At 35.3% G+C, this 17,209-nt stretch overlaps 1 pseudogene; it reads left to right on the forward strand.

Annotated features, from left to right (window-relative positions):
- The first annotated feature begins 3,791 nt into the window (after positions 1–3,791).
- On the forward strand, positions 3,792–15,581 carry LOC126877774 (carcinine transporter-like; annotated as a pseudogene).
- The last annotated feature ends 1,628 nt before the right edge of the window (positions 15,582–17,209 follow it).

Raw genomic sequence — 17,209 nt, forward strand, 5'->3', positions numbered from 1 at the left:
TCGGCCAATTACTTTTTCCACTGTCAATTTATTAATTACGATTGCTTCTGAAAGTTTTCCTACGCGTAACTGCTAAACGAGAATTTTCCCATAGATCCCAGAAATTTCGTACACTTACTTTGCCATACCAGCTACCACAAGCAACCAAGAAAATATCGATGTCTTAATTTTCGCAACTTTCAGACATTCTTGAAATTTAGATAAATACAAATACAAATGCAAAACAATGCCGTTATAGATAAATACAAAAATTTCGAAGTTTTCCGCTTCTCAGAGAAATTTTGCTTGCATGTGTACGCAGTGCTCAGAAACTCGGCAGATTTAAGCCTAAAAGGATTAAAATTCGATGAAAAGATTACGAGATAATAAACTTCAAAGTCGATTACCACGGAAGTTTACATCGTGTGAAAGATTTGTGGCGGATCGGTATCAACAGGACGCCGACAGGTCGAGGCATCAACGCGGCGCAACACCTCCCGGGCGATCCGCGGGTACCAACCGCCAACACTAGAGGGCTACGATGACAACGAGTCTGTCTGTCTAACTCGCTAGCGGTCGAATATACGAGCGATTGATATAAATACCGCACCTAGCGAGACTCCCTCTACGTCTAAGGCAGGGACTACCGGGCATAGCCTTACTGACGAGTCCACCGGTAGTCCCGGGACGAAACGCACTCTCTCTCTCTTTTCATTCGTCACAGATTAAAAGGAATATTCTGACGAGCAGCTTTAATAGTTTCAGCGTCTAATCCTCTAAAAACGTGACATTAATTGTTCGTGCCAAAGAGGCAGCTACGAATTGCAAAATATCGCGAGAATTCGATCTCGACGGGCGTAGAAAAGGCAGGAGCGGGAGAACAAAAGAGGATAACGTCTCAGATTTAAAAATGCACTTGTCACATGATTTTTAAAACTTGTTTTTTTCGGTATCTAAAGCACACTTACAAACACGATTTTTTTTTTTAATTCGGTGAGCCGCGGAGAGCTGAATACGACTTTCGTATGGAAAGTCACGAAGGTACGATACGTTATATTTTTGCGAACTACTTACTTCATCTAGTCGGTTTTTTTCTTCTTTTTTCTTGAAGGAACGCATGGATCTATATCGCTCTCTTTCTCTTCTTCTTCTTCAATGTAATTTTCACGTAGGAGACTTATCCGCCTCAAGTACGTATTATAATCTTTTATTGTAGACCATCGACGAAATGATTCTTCTCGATACCGTTTAGTAGCATCGTTATGGAAAATTCTTCTCTCTTCTCATTTTAATTCCCTTAACAGTCAATGGAATCCGATGCTATGCGCACAGCTACGTACGTGCAGTGCTATATCATCTCTACTCCATAAATATCGTTTACTGCCCCAATGTTAAGGTTCAACATACGAGAGTTCGCGACCTTTATTGTAGTTTCTGTCGCTAATTAATATTAACGTGATGCAATCTGAAGCGACGAGTAATGAATATGCCCCTCTAGCGTGACGAGTTATCAATCATACATGTTACGAGACGATTGTACCATTATTCGGAGAAGCATGTTGTCGACGACAGACGAGATTAATCTTACTGATTGCAGTCTTGACACAGACACGCACATATGTAAATGGGACACTTGTAACGTTTCTATCACGATCGTTGTATTCTTTTTTGCTTACGTAAAGTGTGAAAGGCATTGTGACTCGTTTGCGATCATTGATAGTTTGTTTGGTGAGTGTGCTGTTATGAGTGGGATTAGTAGATGAAAAGATGATTTAACGTGGCGATTTTTATGATTGTAAATATTGACATCTTTTGACGCCGATTTGTATGTTTTTTTAATATTAATATAGAGTGGAATAGATACACCATTGGGGATTAAATGTTTTTAATCTTTCGTTTCTAAGCTTTAATTAATTACGTTTCAGAGTTACTCGAATGAACTATATCTTAAAGAATAAAATTCGAGTTTGATTATGCGTTCGTAAAAATTAGATTAAATTTGAGTTATTGCCACTTGAAGGCACTTCGTTACAATAATCATTGTAAATAAAATTAAGAAGTTAAGTAAAACTAGGAACATTATATTTGTCTACGATTTTTTACATTTCTGCGAGACGCACATGTTTCATTGCTAACGAAATAATTAAGTTTATTATAAAATATGAAGGTAAATACGCTTCGTATTAGCAAGTTAATTTTCGAAAGCTAAATGTAGATATTATTATTTGAATGTCATAAATACCCGATACAACAAGTACATACATGAAGTGACACACACTTGTGTATTCATGAGTTTTTAATTGCCTTCTACGAGTTTACGAATTATAAAATTTTATAATTACAAATTACACACTCGAATGATAGATTATTTAAATATTTAAATACGTGTAATAAAATTTCGATTTATTCGATAAATATTATGTTCAGGTAAACTCTCCGTTTTGTCTACTTTTCATATCTTTTGGAATCTTGTTAAAAAATAATGAAAAATGGGGTTCGTTATAAATTCATGATTTAGTTAACGATGTTCAGGGACGTTTAATCTGAAGGATCAGAAGGAAAATCACGATCGTTACGAGACAACGTGAGAAAATTCAATGCCGCAGATTGTCTGAAATCAGCCATAATCGCATTGTTACTTACTGAGCGATTCTTAGATCCTTTAGTTCTGTTTGTTTTGCCGACGAAACACGTATAACATAATCTGTTACCGATACTAGGTGATAAATGAACAATAAGGAAGTGAAACTGGTAAATTCCATGAAGGAATACATTATCAGTTTGGAAAAGATAGATGATCAAGATAGATCACGATCATTATGTATTAGTATGGCAAAATGAAGACTGAAATATTTGTACAATATTACAGTAAATAATTAATAATAGATTTCGTGTTAATAAAATGATAAAAAATATTAAATTTAGGTTTAATATTTTAAGCATTTAAAAAAGATGGAACAGAAAACTGTGATAGGCTTTGATCTTTGAGTATTAGATGGTACGATAAGTATCGTTTTCGAAAAAAGAGTATTAATAAATGTAAAGCATTTTAAAAATGAAAATTTTCCATTAGCAAATTTCTCGTCTCTTCTAGTCAGAAATTAAAATTGAATGAACTGCTTTTGGGTAATATTATGGAATTCTCTTTAGTTACGTGTTTATAATACATAACAGAAATGTATCTATTATTCAAGATCCATCGTTCTACTGTTATGGAAACCAGAAGCGAACACAGATTTCCCTCAGTCCGACCTCTACACAGTCAGTGAAAGCATTTTCATACAACAAAGTAAAGATAAAAAATTTTCCTTCGACGACGCAATGCGATTCCAGTCACGTTGCTTAATGATCTATCAAGGTAGACAGGATTCTTGAGGAACCAATGTAATTACGTGACTACGATCATAATTTTTCTAAGGTCTCTGTACCCATAAACAATATTGTGATCCCGTTTGTTATTTAATATAATTACTTATATCTAGTTATATTTAGTTATTTAATAACTAAATATAATAATATTTAATATTAGCATGATTTACTATATGTAATTCAGTAAATCGGTACAAGATCTAAAGAAAATATTTCTTACGTATGATTTTGACGAACTTTGTGTAAAAATCTATAAAACTAGAAGTTGCTTAGTTTATATACAGATAAAGAAAAGCATCGTTTATATCATCGAGATATCACATTTATATCATTTTAAAAATAAAAATTCTTCATCAAAGCGAAGAACATTTTCATAAAAAATTACGAACAGAATATCTCGATTCTACAATCTGTAACAAGATAAGTATCGATAATGAATAAATCTTGACATTGAATTTTATTCAAAAAGTTTTATTCAAAAGTGATATCAAATAATCCGTAATGACATTTATTACTCCAATCATATCAGTCAACTACTACCTACCGCGTAATACGCGATCGATTTTCAAACGCACCCTCCCCCCCCCCCCCACCCAAATAGAGTTTCCAGTGTAATTCTGTTATTCTTGAATCTTCGGCTTGTTTTTCATTTTTTAGCTCACTTTAAAATTTCTTCTGGCTTCAATTGTGCTACGATTTAAAGTTTTCCGTGTATACGTTTAGGACGTTACTGCGTGCGGAAATAGTACAGAAGGCCTCTAATTATACCGTCTACAATATTATTTATAGACTTTGAACCATATAGTACGTAAGTATGTAATTGTATATCTGTCGTGGTTCATTTTATCCTTCTCTGTTGCGTAAACCAGCGGTTAGGAGCGACACTAAATCAAGTGGGAATGAAACTCGTTGAAACAACGCTAGACATGGTAACGGATCCATGACTGTGCTTCTGTTATTATCAACGCCAGTAACGGTTAAACCTATTGCATGTGTGTAAGTTGGAAGTTACGTACATAACTTATGCACACCCGTTGTGTGTTTCGCGATCCCATATTTCTTTTAATTTGAATTTTATGAAACTTTTTGTTCGATAATTGATGTGCCATATTACATCCGTCACATTCAATGTTATATGGTGTAATTTCTTCAGTTGTGGTGTTATGTAAGTTACGAGGTCATTCCTGTGTTTGGACATGTGTTTGGAATGTAGTGTGTATCTTTCTCTTCGTATGTACATAGTGAGTAGAGACTGTCTGTCTTTCGCTAGAAGAATATTCTGCATATAGTTATTTACTGTTCTTGATATTTGATTTTGGAAATTTAATTTTCGCTTTGCTTGTATCTTCGAGCGTAAGGTGAAATTTGTACAGACATATCTAGTAATTTGTTAATCGTACTGTTCGAAATTATTGTGTGTGTGAATATTTCGGTGAATATAAACTACGAAAACCTGTCCTTGATTTTTTATGGTAACAAAGCAGTCTTTTCAGAAGAAACAATATTCATAAATCAGTCCCTTCGCAAAAAGCTAATTCCACGAATCTTGTTAGAAGAAACCGGTTGACGAAACTACGTGTCCCTTCAGGAGAGGTCTAATTTATACAGGTAGCTTGCAAGAAAAAACCAATCTCACAAAAAGCTTGAGCATTCTTAATTAATCCTCTTTAGAGTTCAATTACATTTATGCCTTTTGTAAATATTAATTCTAAAATAACGATGCTAACATTTCTAACCTACAGAGTATCAACAAATAACATAACGCAATTCCCCATTTCAATTAAATATGAAAAATATACTAGAGTCGATCCAAGATCAAACCCGGTAAAACAAACGACAAATTTACCTGAAAAATCCACTGAATTCGTTTCAATACATCCGTTATTTAAATTGCAAAAATCAGTTGTGTTTCAACGTCAATTTTTAACACCGTCCATATATCGCAATTTTAGTACGCGACAAGACGACAATACAATTCATTTCAACACCATTGAAAAGTATGGCTGGCTTCGGACAACCGGTTTCCGGCGTGGCACCACTATGCTTTGGAGAAACAAGGAAATACATATGTATGCACCTTGCTTTTTGTGAGACAGAAGAACTCTGTGTCTCTGTTCTACCAACGTCGCTGTTGCGACGATTTGCCGCAAACCTAAATGGAGTTCGATCAATGGCAACGCGAGCACGTGGTCCTCGATGTTCGCGATCGGAAAATCGTGTTTTCCAAACTATTTCTAGTTTCGCCGGTTCCACTGTCAATCAACGTTTCTTCCTTTGGTCCCGTTTCTCTTCGATTCTCTCCTTTTTTATTGGCAAACACGTGTCACCGAGTATCGTGTTCATCTTCGCTAAGCAAGCTTCTATATCAGCGATACGCGAGCCGGTTTCCCCTTCATATTTGTACAAGACTTCGTGAACATCGGACGTTTTTCTCCTCTCTTTTCGAATAAGAAAATCCTATCGTTGTTTAACTAACAATTGCATTTCTTTAAATGGAAATGTGGTCGTGTCTCCTTTATATTTTCAATTAGCCAGGGAATTTAGGTTTATTGCCGTGGAAACTTGATCGGTCGTTTACGTAAGGATCTGCGACTCTGCTTCATCTTCGAGGAAAATTTCATCGAATACAATCGTTTCACTCAATGATTGGATCAGTCGAAAGGGAGATTCCGTGACTGCCTGTATAAATATTGATCATAGTGTCTCTTGAAGGGAAGCTGTACCAATCTTGTTGATTTAACTACTGATCCTACTTTATCCTCGAGAAAAATTACTTACTTTGATTGTTTGACCATTAATTTTAGCGTTTCTTCGAGGGAAACAGTGTTGATCGCTCGAGTCTGCTTCTTTCTCAAGGTAAATTGTATTTACTATTTACTCGATCAGCTATTTTATTTTCTTTTCCCGGAGAAACCTTGTTTCTCGCCTGTTTGACCATCCGCGCTATTTCTTCTTTGAGATAAACTGCAGCGATTATTCGTGTAATCAACAAATCTACTTTTTCTTTCTTTACGAAGGAAATCGTGTGTTTAACGAAATCTCGCTTGTTTAGTCATTGATTCCGCTAACTTTTCCAAATAAATCGTCAATCATTCGCTCGATTGCCAATTCTAATTTTGCTTCGAAGCAAACTGCGTTGATTATTCGTATAACCTTTTTAATAGAAACTGTTTTTCGCCTATTTTATCGCCAATTTCCTTTTCAAAATAACATGTATTAATTATTCGTTTAATCGCAGATTTTATTTTATTTTATTTCTATTTCTATTTCGTTTTATCATCGATTTTCCGCCGTCTTCAAAGAAACCCACGTGAATTACTTTAATTACTTTTCCAAACTAATTTTATTTCTTTACTTTTAAATTAAGAAGCAGCAACGAAAATGCTACAATAACGGAAAAATTCTTCGGTTATCTCCACAAAGAACACGAAGGTATCGAACTTAGTGTATTGAGACATTTTGTTCGTTGGAAGTTAGTCGACGACATTTGGAACGGAAAGATACATTTGACATGATTTAGTGTGACGTTGAGAGAGAAAAATGGTTTGATCGAGGGTGCCCTTAATTACTAATTTCATAACTTGCTGTTAATCGATCTGACAGTGATATTAGTGGATGTGGTTGGTAGTGCCTGATTAATCGTGATCGATATTTTGAACAAAGAGCAACGAGAAACGATCAGTTTGGAGTTTCACTTTGACGTCGTGATAATTATTATAGCGATAATTATTAGTTCTACCTAAGAATGTTACTAATAAATTAGGAAAAAGAAATTTTGATTGGATTCTTGATAATGAGTGAAAATTAATTTAAAAGATTGTATTTGGAATTTTGAGAATCGATCGAGTCCTCAGTTTCAGTGCAATGTAACGTTATCAGTCGCGTGAGTTTGGCTCATATGTGATTTATGTGCAAGCTAAATGTTTCCAACAAATTGTAGCATATTGATTTCTCAAAGTCCTGTATCAAATGTCTTGTAATTATAAGCAATTGTTTCGTTTGGACGATCAAGGGTAATATACTCTATTTTTGATTTTAAAAATGCCGCCATTTGTGTAGACGTACACACGCAAGTATTTATTATGTAGACACGATGGCTCGTAGACACGAACGTTTCTCGTTGTCGTATTTTCCAAACAGGTCAGTTATTTCGAGCACTCGACCACTTTCTCGCTCCTGACAATGACATTAGTCATTCTAATCGATGTCTCGAAATCGATGGTTCTTCTGTCAGCTGTTTCGTTTCCGTGTTTATTCCATATGATAATATTGTTTCACGTATTCGCTTAAATTTAATTGGCAAATGATTAATTTCCCTGAATCCATTTTCAAGTAAACATATCAGTTTAACCTTTTGCTCTATCTGATACGAAAATGAACAATTTGATATAAAAATTTTGCGAAAGATCGATATATTATTTTACTTTTAACTTGGAAATCGTTCTTTTAATTTTTCAATATCTAATTAACCACCTCAGTCCCTAAGACCGTCTGTTTTAACGAATGGTAAATAATCAAATAATTGCGTTGATACATCAGAAGTACCATCTTCTTATATCCCTGATATTAGTGTTAAAACAGGTTTGAAAAACCTTCAATTATTTCATTTATTCTTAGCCTTCGATGGCTTAAAATTTTCTCGGTTATTTTCCAATAGAGTTCAATATATTGATCGAAAACTTAGTTTAGTTAAGCACTGTAACCGGAAGTCACCCTTAAGTCGCCGGGTAAGAGGATTACGAGTAATAAACAAACAATATTAATCAGAAAATTATTCCATTCAATTTTTCTCCTGCATTTAATTAAATATGACAGAGTCAACAAACTTTCCTTCGGTTCTTCTATCTCATTTGCAAATCTATAATATCGATATCCAAACGATAACTCGAACACCATTAACCAGCACTCGAGGCTATTTCTTTCGTCGAAACTTTCCTCAGACATGCAGATATCACGTTGACATCGCCGCGTATACCGAATCAGCCCTTTTTAAAGATGATCTCGCGAGCGTGGTTCGTATGCAATTCAATTTGAACGAGTCGCGTGTCACGATTCACTTGACTCCCGGCACAGTAATTGGCCGGCACTCGAGCAAACACTTACACTTAATTTAACGTTTAACCGAATCGAAAACAAAGCGAACAGTTGCCGGACTTCGCTCGTTCTTTCAGTTCATTTCCGAACGTCTTTCGATCAGCATATCGGGTCTCCTCTTTCATCTCCGTTGCCTTTCAAAATCTAAAATCATAATTGAGACTTTGCTGCTCGAACTATGGAAGGGGAAAACGTGAATGACGGGTAAGATTGTTCCTGCGTTCTGTCAGAAAATAATTTCCTGTTTGTGGGAGAGGAAAGGAGCATTGTAATTGGAATCACAGAATGTGAAACATCAAAGGAACTGCCGAATGACATTTATTTCAAAGACTAGAAGACTGAAAACTTTGTTATACGACTTTTATACTGCTACGCCTGGAAATCAAGGATGGATTCTGTTTCAGCGAAATGAAGGACGAGAAGAGTAACTCTATATTGCCCACTGAAGCGACTCGATTGAGACCAAGATTGGAAAGTTTCGATGATGTTCTGCCGTATGTCGGTGACTACGGGAGATATCAATGGCTGTTGTTATTGTCGTTACTACCTTATGGCGCGACGTACGCGTTTCTGTATTTCTCGCAATTTTTCATTACGATTATTCCCACGGAACACTGGTGCAGGATAGACGAATTAGTAAACTCGAATTTCACCGAAGAAGAGAGGTAAGTATGTATAATGAAGGAAAGAAAGAAAAGGAGATATACGTAGCGACGAAAGCTCCTTTAAACTTTGAACGATATTTTTGATTGTTCGTAGAAAGTGACTTTAAAATATTGTGAAAAATATGCGAGATATCGCGATTTCTGGAATTTCTCGAATTTTCGAACATTTCGAAAATTATTAGAAAATATTGTAGAAAAATTTCACGATAAGATACAAGATATTTTTGGATTACTCTGTCTGGACTTTGGTTCTTATTTTAATAATTAAAATGATCAATCATCTATCGTATGGGGTGTTTAGGATTAAGATAGCGATTCCAGTGACGAACGTTTATCCTTATTACGAACAATGTCAACGGAAGGACGTAAACTTCACAGAGCTGTTGAAGAGCGATAAGAGCCTGAGCTCATCGGGCTTCCAAACAAACAAAACGATAAAATGTACTCAATGAGAGTATAATTTTACGCAGATTCCATATCCTAGTATAGGAACTGAGGTGAAGTATTCACATCGTTGTCTGAATCGCATGCTTCGAAATTCTTACACTTCTGCTGCGTTCTTTGGGTCATTTCCGATCTACTCTAACCTTGTTATAGTAAATTTCTTAAGTTTAAAGAAAGTATAAGACGATAATTGTTAGTACGGATAATTCCTCGTTCCGATTTTACGCGAACGTTTTTTTCAGAGCATAAAGAACTCTTTCATTCATCGAACTGCGAGCAGAATCGAGATATAAAAATTCGAAGACCGCAGCAGGATTAAAATTATATTCTGAAAAATATGAATCTGGTTTTTCGCTGACTAACTCTTAACCTTGGTGATTAGCTAGATTGGGTATGCGACCGAGAATACCTCGTATCAACGGCGCAGGCCATCTTCTTCTGCGGATCCATCATCGGTGGTTTCCTAGTCGGTTGGATCGCCGATCAGAAGGGTCGTATCCCAGCTTTAATGTTCTGCAATGGTATCGCCCTTTTTGCCTCCATTTTCACTGCCAGCGCAAATAGTTTTTGGTCATTCGCCGTCTGTAGGTTTCTCACTGGACTGGCGTTCGATAACTGTATCAACATTCCTCTGATTATCGGTAAGCCTTCTACGAAGTAGAAAGTGCGAGAGGTTCGACCGATAAGCCAATGTTTCAGTCACGCGAGAGATAACGTTAGTATGAAGTCAATGTTTCTATTACGTGAAAGATGATGTTGCGTGAGAAATTTTTGATGAATTGTTCCTCGAAGATAATTTTGACGTTGCTGTACTCGATTGAACTATACGGTTCGAGTTCTTGATTCAAGAGCTTTTGCCACCACCAGAGATGAATATATTGATTTTGTTATTGTTAAAGATCGTTTCATCGATTTTCATGTCGTCGAGGATAGTTATATCTTGATATTCTTAAATCGAGTTATACAAGGTGGTTGGTAACTGGTGGTACAAGCGGAAAGAAGTCGAAAATATAGAATACAAATTTTCTTTTTTAATTCTTCCATCGAGACAACGATCTACAGTGAGATCCGTTATAACGAGACGCGATAAAGTGCACGCGTATCGAGCGAAAATTCAAAGTCGATTTTCTCGAAAACAAAGCCTCGAACGAAAAATTTTTATTCTATATTTTCGACTTCTTTTTTCGCGTAGAATCACCCCCTTTCCGCTTGTACCACCAGTTACCAACCACTCCGTATATTCGTTCGAAATGAAAATTATCACAAAATTTTCAACACGTAATTCGTTTAAATACGTTAGAAGCAAAACACGTGCATTATGTAGCGCTTTTTGTTATACGGACCAGCTCAAACTCGGAACATTCACGTTTGCAGAGTAAACGGATTAATTTAAAATCGGAATTATATTTATAATCTTACAATTATCCTACAATTATGTTGATGGTATCGTTCATTCGGCTCGTCATCAATTGCTCCATATTAATAATAACCGGTTTCACTCGATAAATCTTCCATGTTCTATTACTGCAACATAAAGAATAATCGTCGTTAAGTATCTTGATATAATAATCAGTTATTCCGAGAGTCATCGACGATCAATTATCCCGCAGTACTCGAATATATGGCTGTTTCGAAACGAACGTTGGTCGTGAATATCGCCTTTGGCGTATACTTCGCAGTGGCCAGTACAATTTTACCATGGATAGCCTATTATATCGCGAACTGGAGATATTTTACTTACGTTACTGCCATACCGCTGTTATCTGTCGCTATCACACCGTGGATTCTTCCCGAGAGCGCCCGGTAAGTAAACTCCTAATCGTTCGATTATTCGAATTCTCAACTTGCGCTTTGAGATTTATGCAAATTTACTTATCGATCCATATCACTCGTATTTGCTCTGTTCAAGCTGGTACGTTTCCAACGGGATGATGGACAAGGTTGTTGAGAAACTACGGAGAACAGCTAGGATCAATCGCAGAAATCCAGACTCGCGTATTTGCAATATATTCGTCGTAAGTTCGATCAAATAGAATTCTAGAAAGCTTACGCGAAATCATACGGTACAGTACTTGAATCTGTGCTGACAGATATATTTGATTCACGTCGAAAACACACAGACTCGCGAATGTATTTTAACATGCATAGACAGGTTTTAAAAATGAAACGCGATGAAAAATGAAATATGAAATGAAACTTGACTGTCGCGATTCCATTGTGGTATTATATCGATCTCGTACAAAATTTGAAGTAAATCTGGGAATTTATATAGAAATTATAGAATATTTACAATTTACAAGTACAATCGGGGATAAAAATAAGCTGCTATAGTTAATGGAAATAGATGTGAAGAAAGTATAATCAAATTAGTATCAGCCTCATATACTTGAGTTTTATTTATTATATTTCCTTCTAATAATATGCAGATAGTTCAGCAAATGATTGAAATGAATTTTTACATTTTCTCCACTAATCCACTTAGTTTTGTTCCCGACTGTATTTCGGATCAGAAAAGTATTTAATCAACCAACCACGCATTATATTAATAAATCTCGATATCAAAAGCCATGCCGACTAATTCCATAAAACAAAATGCAAAGTGCCACTGTTCGTGCTATCTATTAATGACGAATAAAATGAAAATAAAATTTCTTTTCAGTGTGTTATGAATTTTGAACTGTGTAAGGGCTAAAGGCACGACTCGTATTATATCTTTCGTTAATTATTCTCGAAATAAATTCTTGCAGAGTAACATGGAGGCACCGGACAAAATTCAAGAATCAGCGACGCTGCTCGATCTGTTCAAAACGCCACGGTTGGCGAGAAACACTATTCTTCTAGTTGCATTCTGGCAAGTATAAGATACGAGTTCATGTTGCGAGAAAACCTTCATAAATAACCGATACAATCTTGTAGGTGTTTCATCCTGATCTCGTTCGACGGTCACGTGTATTCATTAAAACTTATCCAGAGCTCGGTGTTCGTGTCGTTCTCGATCGCCTGTGCCACAGAACTTCCAGCTGGGTTATTACTCGCCCTGTTGCTCGACCGATGGGGTCGTAGACTCTGCGGATTTCTCACGATGGCAATGACCTGTGTACTCAGTATCGCTGAACTTATGCTGCATTCCAGTAAATATATCGATCTGTTTATTAAAGTAAAATTAAAACGATTATAATGACGTATTATTGAGAAAAATCTGAAATTAAGTTGATGATGAATGTAAAAGAATTTTGGCAACTTCGAAGGTATTAATCTTGGAAAATAATTATTTTGATGGAACTAGAATTTAGGAATTATTAGGAATTAATTTAGTGGCGAAATTGAAAGAGGTGTGCACATTTTAGAAGCAATAATTTTCTATATGTTGGTTTTCTAGAATTTGGAGATTTATAGAAGTTTAAAGTTTGTGAGAAATTTTAATTTGATTTTGATTAAGCTTCGATCGGACTATATTTTTAATTAAACTTACAATCAAGTATTGTGTACCCAGGATTAATTTTGTATTTTTTAATTTATTCCCCAGTGCTCGCGAAATTAGTAATGTCAATATTGTCGCGATTCTGTCTGAACATGGCAGCCAATGTTGGTCTTCAGTATGCAGCAGAACTTCTGCCCACGCCAGTCAGATCGCAGGGCGTATCTTTCATTCATATTTTCGGAATAGTTGCACACTCTTTGGCGCCATATATCACTGACTCGGTAAATAAATATTTATACTACTATTGTTGTTACAACATTTTTGAAACACCGCTAAGTACATCCACGTTCAACTTCTCTTTAATTTATTCCAAAAGATACAATAAGCGCTATTAGAAATTATGAAAAAGTTCTCATGTAAATTTTCTCATGAAAATGTAAAATAGTTTTTTTCTTATCTTAAAACAAGTTGTTTCCTGAAGAAGTTAAATATTATAAAAATCTGATCAAAATATTTCTCACTTTCTAGAAAGCCCCTTTTGGAAGTTGCAACCAACGCTTTTCTTTAACTGATCTTTAATCAAAAAATTGAAATTTAAAATAAAAAATGATGGAATAACTTAAGATATGAAACTATATTGGTTGAAACTTTCTAATGAAACTTTTTAAATGAGAAATACTTTGACCAGATTTTCATGGTATTTAACCTTTGCTCATATAAATTAATATTTGTTCATTAGGCTGCAATTTGGGAGGGATTTCCAATGCTCATTATCAGCACGGTGTCCTTTTTTGGCGCTGCACTGGTTTTGTTCCTGCCGGAAACTATCGGCCAGAATCTTCCTCAGACTATCAAGCAAGGCGAAGAATTCGGAAGGGACCAACATTTCTGGTCGTTGCCTTGCTACCATAAGACACACTTCAATGGACATCAACACTATCACTCCTGTGAACGATAATTATCTGATTTTTAATAATAATTCAATTAAAAAACACGAAGGAGGATTCGTGTTTTTTTAGAAGTAACAATATTACAAGCGGATCAGTCTGACGATTTTTGTACGAGAAAAAATCGGAACATATTATTTTTCTATTCTCCTACATTAATTTTTATTTTTATCGTTTACGTTTAAGAATTTGTAAGCCTTAATTCTAAAAAGAGCGAGCTTAGAAATCGTGTTCCTATATAATTTTTATTATTATCTTTTAAGAGCTTTTATAATTTTAATGCTAATTTTCACTTGCGTTACGCACGTTCGAATCGTTCAGCGGTTGGTGCTAATTTGATATTCAAAGATATTACGTAGAATAATATCGAAAATGTTACGTAAATTAATAATTACGTAATTTATTAATTACGTAAATAATAAATTAGGGAGATATAAATTTTTGATTCCTTTAATGTTTTTAACATTTTTCACTGGAATATATTGGACAAAATCTTATTTAAAAAAATAGTACGTTTAGATAATTTGTCTTTGTGAAAAGAAACAGTTTTATATCTTTTGAACGATTATCCACGTATTTTTAACGATTATTTATCTATTCGTTATATTTTTTTGTACGATTTTAAATAACGTACAATATTAATAAAATCCAAGCTTGAAGACTTTTTAAATTATTGTTATAATTTCTTCAGCACCAACTGCTGGACTTTTATTTATCTAAAACGAGTTGTGCGTACATTTAAAAAAAATAACTCTAATTGACTGTTTCTATGGTTTAGGAAGAAGAAAAAAAGAAAGGAAAGAATATTGTAAGCAAATCGTGCCATCGTATGACGATCAGTGTTCGTCGTTGTGCCAATAACAACGCAATCAATCTGAAGAAACCTATTCATAGTATTCATAATCATCACTCACGTATACATACGCGTATACACTCACGTCCATAAGATTGATTCACCGAATAAAACTTCCATAAACCTTAATATAAGAAACAATTCTACTTTTTATTTGCACACACATCGACGAATCCCCCGAAACAAAAATAAACTGCTAAATATCTCTATAATTAAATACATTAATGCTCGATGATCCTCGTTCATCATTATACGTCTAATCTAACTCCATCCTATAATTAGGAGTTCTACGATAACGATCACTTATGTTACAATGTATTAACCCTTAACAGCCGAACTTAATTATAATTAATTATAGAAAATGAAATGCTTCATTATACGGATATTTGAAGTAATATTCTGTATTATACAGGGTGTCTGGTAATTGATACTGTGATAACCAGTGGTTAGTTAATGTGGTTAATAACCAGTGGTACAGGATAATACTATGTGAAAGGATCTGTTGAAAATATAGAACGAGAGATTTTCGTACGACGTTCGAGAGAATGAAATTCTGAAGCTTTGTCAACTCGTGTTCACACGACATTCACGAAACATATTCAAAATTTATTTTCTCGAAAATACGAAGAATCATCAGTTACGAAACACTCTGTACTATATCACATTATTATATCACTATCGTATTGATAAGAAATGTCGATATTATAACTCCTTAAGACTCCCTTAATATTTATTTGCGATTCAGCTTAATATGTATTGGCCCTGTGTAGTTTCAAGATTAAAAATATAAAAGAATTCATTCCTGATTACGATATCGTACGTGATTTACAAAATCATCGACCGTCAAGGGTTAAATGAGAATTCTCTCGTCCAGAATTATTTTCCAGACGATCGAATTATATCCATTGTATCACGAGGATCGAACTAACTTGTAGCCTTGAACAATTATGTACAGTTGAATCTCTAGCGTAGGAATATTTCAAAGAATCTCAGGTTTTGAGGAACGATAGCTGATACTTGCAACGAACAATAGTATGTCTTTTTAATCGGTAACTGAAAGCAGGGGCTAGTCTCATAAGCACGCGAATGATTCTAACGATCGAATGATTCTAGTTGCTAGAATCATTGTTTAAAGGTGGTATAACGGAGATTGTGCGCTTAAGACGAACAGGTCGGAGGATCTAAAGGAACGAGATTGGAAATATTCGCGTCTCTTCACGAATCAGAATTTTACTATTTCTAATTGAACACGTGACGGAGTTTCGATCTGTTTCAAGTAACATTTAAACCTGAGTGTTACGCCGGGCGACTCTCTGCCTGGCCCAGGTCACACACCGCGGGCCAGACGGACACCAGATGTCCGCTCTTCCGCACGGCGTACCCTCAATAGCCTTAAGCATCCGTCATAAACCCGAGTCACTTGCCTGCTAAGGTCCTTCAAACAAACATCTGTTTCCGAGGAATTTCTCGAGACTATTGTCTACCACAGCTTAACTAAGGAAAGTTGGTTTTTCGCACGTACGCTGCAACTGTCCTCCCACTAACCACTTTCTCTCGAGGGCGGTTGAGACCCTTCGTTTAACCAATTAGAAACGAAGCCTATTCCCTCACTCTCCTAAATAACATCGGCACCAACAAATCCGATGGTCCCGTGCGCTAGACACACCCATCCTTAGCTTTCCTCCGACACATCATCGTCTCCCAAGACGGTACTGATTTTACATCCTTCGAACGGTCAACATCCTTCGAGCGGGTAGACACACCCGCAGATCAGTCACTCATTCATCTGGTACATACGCACCAGTGTAACTGCCTTCGTTATAAGTTGTGGAATAAACGGTGAAATATAACTTACTATACTGTGTCATATTCATTCAACCACCTCTGTTATCTTAACCGAAACAGGGGAACGACTACTTCGCGGCGTCGATTCACCGAATCGTAGCGAGAATTTACGCCTCTCGCTGACGCGTTTTCCTCGCGACCGCGTCTCTCCGCGAACGGTCGTAACACTGAGCATTTTCAAAATTAACTCATTATCTATCAATTTTTCTTCTAAAATTTGTATATAATTCTATAAATTATTTACTTCTTTTTCCATTGGATTTAAACAGAACAATTTCGGAAGAATGTCGAACATTATGTTAATATCCTTTGTATTAAAAAAAATTCCTGCTTAAAAAGATCCTACAACTTTCATTTTATAATCTCAATTGGGTATGATGGTAGCTAATGAACGCTTAGCAATTAATTGTTTTAATGCATTCCATTTTATGTATGATCAGTAATTACGAATTCAAGGATACTTATTAGAAGTAATATTCTTATTATATCTAAATATATCAAATAGAGATATTTCTCGTATTAATACTGAAAGATCATAAAAAAGAAAATATCATAAAAGAATTTCAATCTTGATGTTTCATTAGAATAATAT

This window comes from Bombus huntii, unplaced genomic scaffold, assembly GCF_024542735.1.
Source record: "Bombus huntii isolate Logan2020A unplaced genomic scaffold, iyBomHunt1.1 ctg00000239.1, whole genome shotgun sequence".
NCBI classification, from domain to species: Eukaryota; Metazoa; Arthropoda; class Insecta; order Hymenoptera; family Apidae; genus Bombus; species Bombus huntii.